Source organism: Carettochelys insculpta, chromosome 22 (genome assembly GCF_033958435.1).
Source record: "Carettochelys insculpta isolate YL-2023 chromosome 22, ASM3395843v1, whole genome shotgun sequence".
Lineage (NCBI taxonomy): Eukaryota > Metazoa > Chordata > Testudines > Carettochelyidae > Carettochelys > Carettochelys insculpta.
In genome coordinates, this window is record NC_134158.1 from 3,876,473 (window position 1) to 3,888,526 (window position 12,054).

General features: G+C 52.2%; 1 non-coding gene across 1 annotated transcript; it reads right to left on the reverse strand.

The window, feature by feature from the left end:
* Positions 1-11,678: 11,678 nt before the first annotated feature.
* On the reverse strand, positions 11,679-11,869 carry LOC142025373 (U2 spliceosomal RNA). Its single transcript, XR_012648644.1, has one exon. It is a non-coding gene; the product is annotated as a U2 spliceosomal RNA (small nuclear RNA).
* Between the last annotated feature and the right edge of the window lie 185 nt (positions 11,870-12,054).

The window sequence follows — 12,054 nt, forward strand, 5'->3', positions numbered from 1 at the left end:
CCCTTAAAGGGCCCCTCCCAGACACAGTTGCACTAAACAACACAAGATACACAGAGCTGACAACTGGTTGCAGACCCTGTGCCTGCAGCATAGATCCCCAGCTGCCACAGAAGCAGCCAGAAGCCCTGGGCTAAGGGCTGCTGCCCACAGTGACCATAGAGCCCCGCAGGGGCTGGAGAGAGAGCATCTCTCAACCCCCCAGCTGATGGCCGCCATGGAGGACCCAGCAATTGCGACGTTGCAGGACGCGGATCGTCTACACGGTCCCTACTTCGACGTTGAACGTCGAAGTAGGGCGCTATTCCTATCTTCTCATGAGGTTAGCGACTTCGACGTCTCGCCGCCTAACGTCAAAGTTAACTTCGAAATAGCGCCCGACGCGTGTAGACGCGACGGGCGCTATTTCGAAGTTGGTGCCGCTACTTCGAAGTAGCGTGCACATGTAGACGCAGCCGGAGAGAACCAGACATCCACAGAGAACATAGCACAGAGTATCCTTAGAGTATCCACATCCTCTGTTACAGTTCCCATGCTGGATGGCTCTGTTGAGATGGATGTAGTTCAACCACACACACTGCATAAAATACCATTGTGCAAAACAGATAAAGTTACTGGCTAACAAAAAAGTAGGCCAAGATTACTGACACTTCATTTGCAGGTGATCTCAAATACTACACTTGACTTTGACCTTTCTTTCTTTCTTTCTATTTTTTTTAAAAAAAAAAAAGGGGCGGGGGGGTGACTTAATGCTATGAACATTTTACACAGCCCACCTGTCTGGACACTTTTATATGTCATGACGACTAAAGCCAATGCATCACATGTGAGCATTGCAACAAGATTTTCACAGATTGGCAAGTACACGGACGTTCTTCATCCTGCAGCTCCTTTCTAGCTGGTCAAAGCAAAACCTCTCCCACCAGATAATTCAGCTCTAAAACAAGTTATTCCACCAGACCTGTGAGCTGCGTCTGTGGTGGTTGTTTCTCTCCCTAAGCGATCAGCTAATCTGCATAAAGCCCGACCCCTCGCTGCAGCATGCTGATGCCATCGAGCTGTTAACACTGTATGGACTGCAGAACCAAAACAAAAAGCAGTCAAGTAGCACTTTAAAGACTAGCAAAATAATTTATTCGGTGAGCTTTGGTGGGACAGACCTACTTCTTCAGACCATCAGACCACCGGACTGCAGAACCGGTGTCAACCACACACCTTGGCAGCCACCAAAAGTATTCAATCAGGCGCCGGCAAGGACAAAGAAGAGAAAAATCAGACTGGAGCAGAAAGGAGGAAGAAGAGCAGAATTCAGCCAGGCGTGTGGCAGGAGCAGGGAACCTTTTCGGGGCTGGAGGCCGCTGACTACAGAAAATGGTAGAGGCCTCAAGTGACAAGGAAACCACAAAGTAAAACAAAAAAAATACTGCAACGCAGCCCCAAATGATGAGAAAAAACCTGCACAGACACGCCCCCCAAAGCAGCCTGGAGGGGGAAACAGCCCCCCCCCCAAAGCCAACCTGCGGGGAATGCGGAGGCAGCTCCAGGGGGATAGCTCTGTGGAGCCTGCCCCCCACATCACCTGCCCCCCCAGAGTCTACTCCTCCTTATACGGCCTAGGCTCTGCAGGCAGCTGCTGTAGAGGGACAGCCTCTCGGACCCTCACTCCCTGCCCACGCAGCCTGCAGGGGAGCGGGAGCCCCATGGAGACTGGTGGGCAGCTCCCAGAGCCTGCCCCACCCCACAGCCTGCCCACCATATGAAGGCCACAGGTGACTTGGGGTAGCCCCAGAGTATCACCACCAGCTGGAGGAGGGGTCTGCAGAGAGAGGGCTGGAGCCCGGTTCTCCTTTCCCTTCCCCTGACAGCGAGTGCGGCAGAAAGGTGTGTTTGGTTAGTGTTGGTTATGTGTATGATGTACAGTTTCACGTCTGAGGACTTGCGTTTAAATGCTGCAGTTTCTATTTCCCTCTGTGTCACTCAGGGTTAGATGGTACGTACTGTAAGGCCTTGCTCCCTCCTAGCATTGCAGTTAAGTTGTATCCCTCGTCTGCATCACAACTCAGTTGTGTCTATAGGAAGTAGAGGCCCAGTATGAGGCCTTAGGCCTGAACCAAAGTAATGGTCAAGCCTTTGCTAAGAGAAAGCAAAGCGCAGCTGTGCGCTGAAGGGATGCATTGCTCACAGACGCTGGCATGAAGAGGGCTGATGGTGCATAAACAGAGCTACCCAGCATATTGAAGTATGAACATGGCACCAGAACACCCGACCCTGGAACATTCCACAGAGAAGAAAGAACAGGCCGACCCATCCCAGTGACAGGGGCAGAAGGGTAATATGATGGATAGAGTTGTTTTGTTGGAACCAACATGTACAAGGTGAGAGGCGGCACCTGACTACGTAGAAAGGGTTGTACCTCAGTACGTCAGGAGTGGTGTGTGAATTGTTTGTACCTGTGTATAAGAATGTACTCCTGGGGTGTGGTCTGGGTCCGGCCCAGGGGGCAGTGGAAAGTCCTGCCACTGACTGAGCCGAGTCCATTGACCGTGGGTGCATATTTGTAGTATGCCCTGACTTAGACTAAGAAGTCTACAGGGAATTACTATTGTGTCCAATACGGCAATAAACCTGGCCGACGCGCCTTCGCACCTTACTAGACTCTGTGGTCATTGGGGGTTCTCTTCGGGTCTGCTGCGTCGGCTATCTGCAGAGCTGGGGCAGCGCACAGAGGGAACACGCGCACGCAGCCGAGTGATACCAACACTAGAGAGAGCAGAGCACCGCGCTGGTAGCATCTGACAACAGAGGTGATCAAAAACAAGTTGAGCCGCTTGTCACAGCTGCAAGATATTCTTATTCAAAAGCAGGTGCATGCCAATATGGATCTGGTCCAAATAGGTTCGGGAAACTTGAAAGCTAGATGGAAAGTGTGGCAGTGGCTGAACTCTATCACCTGGTTGCTAAACAAGAAAGAGATGGAATTAGGAAATAAAACTGCCCTGGTGACTGGGTGTACTGAAATGCAGATTCTCAGCTTAGTGACGCTGGAAGGTGAAATGTATTGGGTGTTATCTGGGAATGTTAAGGTTTTAGCGCATCTCCTGAAACAACACCTATAAATATGATGGATACAATACGTCTCCAGCATGGTTAAACCTGATTTACAAATTGGTGAAATTGTTGTTAAAATTGTTCCCCAGCAGTCTGTGGAGACAGACCTGGGGAAGGTAGTAACCCCTGTCATTGTCATCTAGGATGAGCTGTAAATCCCTGAAGAAGTGCTGGAGAGATTTTAGCTGGGGGATGTAGGTGGGGGTCTGTGGTTCTCTTTGATGGATCTGTCCAGTAGCAGGTGACGTCTTACACACACAGACCCAACTAGCTCCTGAAAGCTCCTTGGGACAAGTGGATGCTCATGTGCCTGTGAAGCCTCAGTGACCCTCCACATCAGGACTAGAGCCCTAGTGGCACGTTTTTCACCAAAGCCTCCAGGGCAGAATTGTTACCACTGGCACCTTCCAATTCAGCAAACAACCGAGTCAGTTCCAGGAAGGGAAAAACGCCCAGCACTTGCTGAAGGTGGGGCACAGTGTGAGCTCAGGAAAGGGAAACTCACCCTGTTCCCCAGCCCAGAGGGCGCCATGGCTGCAGGGAGCCCCCTGCAAAGTCTCCAGGAAGAAGCCACATGTCCCCTCTGTCTGGAGTATTTCACAGCCCCGGTCACTCTGGAGTGTGGGCACAACTTCTGCCGAGCCTGCATCAGCCAGTGCTGGGAGGGACCCAACCCAACCGCCTCCTGCCCTCAGTGCAGAAAACCTGTCCAACAGAGACACCTCCGGCCCAACAGGCAGCTGGCAAACATGGCAGAACTCGTCAAACGGCTGAGTTTGCAGGCAGCGAAGGGAGCAGGTGGGGACGGGGTGTGTGGGGAGGCAGAAAATCGTGTGGGAATTCCAGCAGCTGCGGCAGTTCCTGGGCTGTGGAAGTTCAGACCCTGAGCGGCAGGAGTTTCAGAGCCTCCTGGTGCTCCCCACACACCCCGTCCCCTCCTGCTCCCTTCGCTGCCTGCAAACTCAGCCGTTTGACGAGTTCTGCCATGTTTGCCAGCTGCCTGTTGGGCCGGAGGTGTCTCTGTTGCACAGGTTTTCTGCACTGAGGGCAGGAGGCGGTTGGGTTGGGTCCCTCCCAGCACTGGCTGATGCAGGCTCGGCAGAAGTTGTGCCCACACTCCAGAGTGACCGGGGCTGTGAAATACTCCAGACAGACGGGACATGTGGCTTCTTCCTGGAGACTTTGCAGGGGGCTCCCTGCAGCCATGGCTCCCTCTGGGCTGGGGAACAGGGTGAGTTTCCCTTTCCTGAGCTCACACTGTGCCCCACCTTCAGCAAGTGCTGGGCGTTTTTCCCTTCCTGGAACTGACTCGGTTGTTTGCTGAATTGGAAGGTGCCAGTGGTAACAATTCTGCCCTGGAGGCTTTGGTGAAAAACGTGCCACTAGGGCTCTAGTCCTGATGTGGAGGGTCACTGAGGCTTCACAGGCACATGAGCATCCACTTGTCCCAAGGAGCTTTCAGGAGCTAGTTGGGTCTGTGTGTGTAAGACGTCACCTGCTACTGGACAGATCCATCAAAGAGAACCACAGACCCCCACCTACAGCCCCCAGCTAAAATCTCTCCAGCACTTCTTCAGGGATTTACAGCTCATCCTAGATGACAATGACAGGGGTTACTACCTTCCCCAGGTCTGTCTCCACAGACTGCTGGGGAACAATTTTAACAACAATTTCACCAATTTGTAAATCAGGTTTAACCATGCTGGAGACGTATTGTATCCATCATATTTATAGGTGTTGTTTCAGGAGATGCGCTAAAACCTTAACATTCCCAGATAACACCCAATACATTTCACCTTCCAGCGTCACTAAGCTGAGAATCTGCATTTCAGTACACCCAGTCACCAGGGCAGTTTTATTTCCTAATTCCATCTCTTTCTTGTTTAGCAACCAGGTGATAGAGTTCAGCCACTGCCACACTTTCCATCTAGCTTTCAAGTTTCCCGAACCTATTTGGACCAGATCCATATTGGCATGCACCTGCTTTTGAATAAGAATATCTTGCAGCTGTGACAAGCGGCTCAACTTGTTTTTGATCACCTCTGTTGTCAGATGCTACCAGCGCGGTGCTCTGCTCTCTCTAGTGTTGGTATCACTCGGCTGCGTGCGCGTGTTCCCTCTGTGCGCTGCCCCAGCTCTGCAGATAGCCGACGCAGCAGACCCGAAGAGAACCCCCAATGACCACAGAGTCTAGTAAGGTGCGAAGGCGCGTCGGCCAGGTTTATTGCCGTATTGGACACAATAGTAATTCCCTGTAGACTTCTTAGTCTAAGTCAGGGCATACTACAAATATGCACCCACGGTCAATGGACTCGGCTCAGTCAGTGGCAGGACTTTCCACTGCCCCCTGGGCCGGACCCAGACCACACCCCAGGAGTACATTCTTATACACAGGTACAAACAATTCACACACCACTCCTGACGTACTGAGGTACAACCCTTTCTACGTAGTCAGGTGCCGCCTCTCACCTTGTACATGTTGGTTCCAACAAAACAACTCTATCCATCATATTACCCTTCTGCCCCTGTCACTGGGATGGGTCGGCCTGTTCTTTCTTCTCTGTGGAATGTTCCAGGGTCGGGTGTTCTGGTGCCATGTTCATACTTCAATATGCTGGGTAGCTCTGTTTATGCACCATCAGCCCTCTTCATGCCAGCGTCTGTGAGCAATGCATCCCTTCAGCGCACAGCTGCGCTTTGCTTTCTCTTAGCAAAGGCTTGACCATTACTTTGGTTCAGGCCTAAGGCCTCATACTGGGCCTCTACTTCCTATAGACACAACTGAGTTGTGATGCAGACGAGGGATACAACTTAACTGCAATGCTAGGAGGGAGCAAGGCCTTACAGTACGTACCATCTAACCCTGAGTGACACAGAGGGAAATAGAAACTGCAGCATTTAAACGCAAGTCCTCAGACGTGAAACTGTACATCATACACATAACCAACACTAACCAAACACACCTTTCTGCCGCACTCGCTGTCAGGGGAAGGGAAAGGAGAACCGGGCTCCAGCCCTCTCTCTGCAGACCCCTCCTCCAGCTGGTGGTGATACTCTGGGGCTACCCCAAGTCACCTGTGGCCTTCATATGGTGGGCAGGCTGTGGGGTGGGGCAGGCTCTGGGAGCTGCCCACCAGTCTCCATGGGGCTCCCGCTCCCCTGCAGGCTGCGTGGGCAGGGAGTGAGGGTCCGAGAGGCTGTCCCTCTACAGCAGCTGCCTGCAGAGCGTAGGCTGTATAAGGAGGGGTAGACTCTGGGGGGGCAGGTGATGTGGGGGGCAGGCTCCACAGAGCTATCCCCCTGGAGCTGCCTCCGCATTGCCCGCAGGTTGGCTTTGGGGGGGGGCTGTTTCCCCCTCCAGGCTGCTTTGGGGGGCGTGTCTGTGCAGGTTTTTTCTCATCATTTGGGGCTGCGTTGCAGTATTTTTTTTTGTTTTACTTTGTGGTTTCCTTGTCACTTGAGGCCTCTACCATTTTCTGTAGTCAGCGGCCTCCAGCCCCGAAAAGGTTCCCTGCTCCTGCCACATGCCTGGCTGAATTCTGCTCTTCTTCCTCCTTTCTGCTCCAGTCTGATTTTTCTCTTCTTTGTCCTTGCTGGCGCCTGATTGAATACTTTTGGTGGCTGCCAAGGTGTGTGGTTGACACCGGTTCTGCAGTCCGGTGGTCTGATGGTCTGAAGAAGTAGGTCTGTCCCACCAAAGCTCACCGAATAAATTATTTTGCTAGTCTTTAAAGTGCTACTTGACTGCTTTTTGTTTTGGTTCTGCAGTCCATACAGGGTTAACAGCTCGATGGCATCAGCATGCTGCAGCGAGGGGTCGGGCTTTATGCAGATTAGCTGATCGCTTAGGGAGAGAAACAACCACCACAGACGCAGCTCACAGGTCTGGTGGAATAACTTGTTTTAGAGCTGAATTATCTGGTGGGAGAGGTTTTGCTTTGACCAGCTAGAAAGGAGCTGCAGGATGAAGAACGTCGGTGTACTTGCCAATCTGTGAAAATCTTGTTGCAATGCTCACATGTGATGCATTGGCTTTAGTCGTCATGACATATAAAAGTGTCCAGACAGGTGGGCTGTGTAAAATGTTCATAGCATTAAGTCACCCCCTTTTTTTTTTTTAAAAAAAATAGAAAGAAAGAAAGAAAGAAAGAAAGAAAGGTCAAGGTCAAGTGTAGTATTTGAGATCACCTGCAAATGAAGTGTCAGTAATCTTGGCCTACTTTTTTGTTAGCCAGTAACTTTATCTGTTTTGCACAATGGTATTTTATGCAGTGTGTGTGGTTGAACTGCATCCATCTCAACAGAGCCATCCAGCATGGGAACTGTAACAGAGGATGTGGATACTCTAAGGATACTCTGTGCTATGTTCTCTGTGGATGTCTGGTTCTCTCCGGCTGCGTCTACACGTGCACGCTACTTCGAAGTAGCGGCACCAACTTCGAAATAGCGCCCGTCGCGTCTACACGCGTCGGGCGCTATTTCGAAGTTAACTTTGACGTTAGGCGGCGAGACGTCGAAGTCGCTAACCTCATGAGAAGATAGGAATAGCGCCCTACTTCGACGTTCAACGTCGAAGTAGGGACCGTGTAGACGATCCGCGTCCTGCAACGTCGCAATTGCTGGGTCCTCCATGGCGGCCATCAGCTGGGGGGTTGAGAGATGCTCTCTCTCCAGCCCCTGCGGGGCTCTATGGTCACTGTGGGCAGCAGCCCTTAGCCCAGGGCTTCTGGCTGCTTCTGTGGCAGCTGGGGATCTATGCTGCAGGCACAGGGTCTGCAACCAGTTGTCAGCTCTGTGTATCTTGTGTTGTTTAGTGCAACTGTGTCTGGGAGGGGCCCTTTAAGGGAGCGGCTGGCTGTTGAGTCCACCCTGTGACCCTGTCTGCAGCTGTGCCTGGCATCCCTATTTCGATGTGTGCTACTTTGACGTGTAGACGTTCCCTCGCTGCGCCTATTTCGATGTTGGGCTGAGCAACGTCGAAGTTGAACATCGACATTGCCGGCCCTGGAGGACGTGTAGACGTTATTCATCGAAATAGACTATTTCGATGTCGCAACATCGAAATAAGCTATTTCGATGTTGGCTGCACGTGTAGACGTAGCCTCCAGGACCTGGCAACTACAGCATAACGCAATCCTAGATTGATTTATCGAGGCCCTCCCGGCAGCCCTGGGTGGAGTGACAGTGGACTGCATCATCCTGGACACCAAAAGCCTGCTCAGACCAGACATCGTAATAACTAACGAGCGGGCAAAGAAGATTACCATGGTGGATGTCTCCATCCCCTTCGAAAACCTGTCAGTGGCCTTCCGGGAAGCAAGGGCAAAGACGCTAGATAAATACACACCGCTAGCAAATACACTAAGGACACAGGGCTACAAAGTGGAGGTACGTGCCCTGCTGGTGGGTGCCCTGGGGGCCTGGGACCCCCAGAACAAAATGGTCCTCCAGGCCTGCGGCATCAGCCGCCACTATGCCCGCCTCATGCGACAGCTAATGGTGTCAGATGCCATCAGATGGTCCCAGGACGTCTACACAGAGCATATTACAGGCCTCCGCCAATATCAGGACAAATAACTGCCCAACTACCCAGAACTCATCTAACGGGCCCTACTACACAGAGAGAAGCCATCTCCTTACCCCTTCCCTAGCCTCCCTTTTCTTTTTTTCTTTTCCTCTCTGCCTCCCTTCGCAGTGCGTTCCTCCCTCGTTCCCCTTCCACTCATCGCCCACGACCCAGCCAACACGGAATATGGGGAACGAGGACACGTGACGAGATGACGAACACGATACAGGACTGGGCGAAGTGGAAGCATTGGCTTCCACCCACCTTTTGAACTATTGCTGAAGTTCCACTTCCCTTCCATCTTGGCCAACCATGGAATGAAAAGATGGACCCCAAGTTGGGGAGTGTCGCAACCACTACCTCATGCACTCTTCTGATTCTTGGACCATGCTGCACCTCACGGGTTATGCCCCCCCCCACCCACCGGGTACGCAGTTCGTCCAGACGAGGCTCCTTTACAAAAGGATCCTGCCTACTTCAAAGTCTCTTTACGCCTATGAGCAGAGGGGAATAATAGCTCCCGTACACCCTGAGGAAGAGGGACGCGAAGGGGATGTGCCCTGCCTCACCCGGCTGCTGCTCCAGGAGTAACGGGGCTCCCCAGCCAGCCCCTTCCGGGGCGCTGAGCTAATGGGGGCGTTGGCCGCTGTGCAGGGAGCTCAGCTGTGCCGGGGCCGGGCCTCCTGGTGGGGGCGAGGAGCTGGGGCTGCTCCCGGGGGTGGGGGACACGTGGCGCCGCTTAGCCCCGCTGAGGGTGAACGCTGCTCTCGGAGGTCACCTGGGGCGACGTCCCCTGCAAGCAGGGCGCTGCGGGACCCAACTGGCCCGAGCCTGCCGCGGTCAGGGGAAAGGCGCCCCAGCCTGGCAGGGACCTGCTGCAGCTGGGGAACCCCCCGGCCCAGGGAAGCCCCCATCAGTCCCAGACCCACTGAGGGCAGGGGAGGGCTGCCGATCTCCCAGCCCAGCCCGATGTGGCGCCTCCCCCTGCCTCAGCCTGGGGGCTGTGTTGGGGGGAGGGCTGGGGGGGGGTCCTCTCTGCTGTAGCCCGGGGCCAGCCAGCACCCCAAGCCCTTTAGACCTGGCTCCACCCCAGAGCCCGCATGCCCAGGCAGCACCCTCACCCCCAACCCTCTGCACCAGCCCTGAGCCCCCCTCCCACACCCTGAACCCCTTGGCCTCACCCCCCCCCCACGCTTTGTCAGACTACTGATATGGAGGGGACTTGTCACATTTCACGAGGGGTGCAGGGAACAAATTCATTTCACAGGTGCCTGGGAAAAGTTAGCAGCAATGCTGAGTCTGAGCCTGGGTTTTACAGAGGAAGCATCAACCCAGCTGGGCCAACATCCCAGCCTTGTTTCCAAGGGGTGACCAACAGCTGGGGGGAGCGGGGGCGAGGAGGAGGACAAGCGGGAGCAGAGCGCATGAGAGAGGGGACTTGCATTTCGCTCAGGGTTAATCCACCCTTGGGACTGCCCTGCCGTGCACTGTAAGAACAACAAGTCCTGGGGCACCTCAGAGACTAACATTCTGGAGCATAAGCTCTCGTGGGCAAAGCCCCGCTTCATCCCAGAGTGCGCCAGCCTTTCTAGGTGGCAATGCGCCCACCGCTCACCTTTTCCCTCTCACTCTACAGGCTCGTCTTCTATTGGCCCAGCCTGCTACTGCTGACTGAGGACTGTTTCTCACCGCCTCTCTCCTTCTCTAGAGTTGCCCACTGCTCACCTTGTAATGATCCGCAGCGCGAAGGGTCTGTCCTGATCCCTTCCTGGAACAGCTGGTGACAGTCTCGCATACATACAGCATCCATTCTCACTCACACAACAAGGAGCTTTCATTAGCACTGCTACAATCAGTACTGAGACTGAACAGCAAGTTAATTTCAAAACCATCACACTGAATTCAATATCAGATACAGGTGAACACTACACAGAACTGAAAGAGTTTTATACTACAGGGGTGCAGCTTGCTTGCTTTTAGGCCCTTAATAACGGCCCATGGAAAAACTGCCAACTGTCTTCAGTTGCGTCTCCTCTTTGTCTTAAACCTGCACAATCAAAAACTTTCAATCTGTTCTTATTGGTTAACCAAACCAGGTCTGACCAGGGGGACTGGAACAATTTTTCTCATGGGAGTGCTGATGAAGGGGAGTTGCAGCCATCTGCTTTCACCAGCCCTGGAGGCCTGCTGACCTAGAGCAGACCTGCCTCTCACAAACACACGGATTCTTTTCTCTGCAAAAAAAAAAAAAGGGGCAGTCTCTTAGCATTTTGAAGGCTAACAAAATAATTGATGAAGGGGTGAGCTTTTCTGGAATAGACCCACGTCTTCAGAGCATAAGACTCAATATTTAAGGCACAGACAACCAAAACTAGTCATCAAGGTTGACTAATCAGAAAACTCGGAATCAAAGTGGGCACATCAGAAGAGCGGTAGGAAGGGGAGAAATCCAGAGTCACATAAAACAAAGTGGCTTTGTCTACACTAGCCCAAAACTTCAAAATGTCCATGCAAATCGCCATTTTGAAGATTACTAATGAGACTCTCTTTAGAATGCGGGGGGGCAGGGTGGGGGGCAGCACTTGGAAATTGCAGCGGCTCGCGCTGCACAGCTGGTCCAGATGTGGAAATCCCCTTATTTTAATTTGCTGATAGGAATAAAGGGGATTTCGAAGTTGCCGGGGTTCTCCTGGAAAAGACCCCCACCTAAACCAGCACCGCAATTGCAAGGTGCCCCAACCATGCCCTTGCTAATGAGGTGCTAAATATGCATTTAACTGCTTTTAGAAATGCTAAATATGTATTTCAGTGTTCGCTTAGCAGCTTTTATAATAGTCATTTCTATGGTAATTTCAAAGTTTTGGGCAAGTAAAAACCCAACCTGGCCATAAAACCATAAATGATTCTTACAACAAATTTACATACAAAGAACTCTGTTTGTGGTTTAGAAAAACAAGACTTTCAGACTTGAAGTCTATTTTTTTACCAAGAGTATTTCCTCCCCGAAGGGAGATGCATCGTTCCTGGAAATACTGCAATACCAGGTCGATGCGTGGAGTGGATGGAGCAAGCCCCTATTCCATCTCCCTGTTCCAAAAATCCATTTAATATATAGTCCTCAGATAGAGGACGTATCAGATATTAAACTGATAAGAACAGATACTACACTTGATCTTAGCCAAAAGGCCGAGAAGCGATACAGTTTTGTGAAAATTTTACGCAGCCCACCCATCAGGACACTTTTACACGTCACGACGAGTCACCCGAATGCAACACATGTGAGCCTTGCAACAAGATTTTTACAGATCGGCAAGTACACCTACTTTCTTCATCCTGCAGCTCCTTTGTAGCTGGTCAAAGCAAAACCTCTCCCACCAGATAAT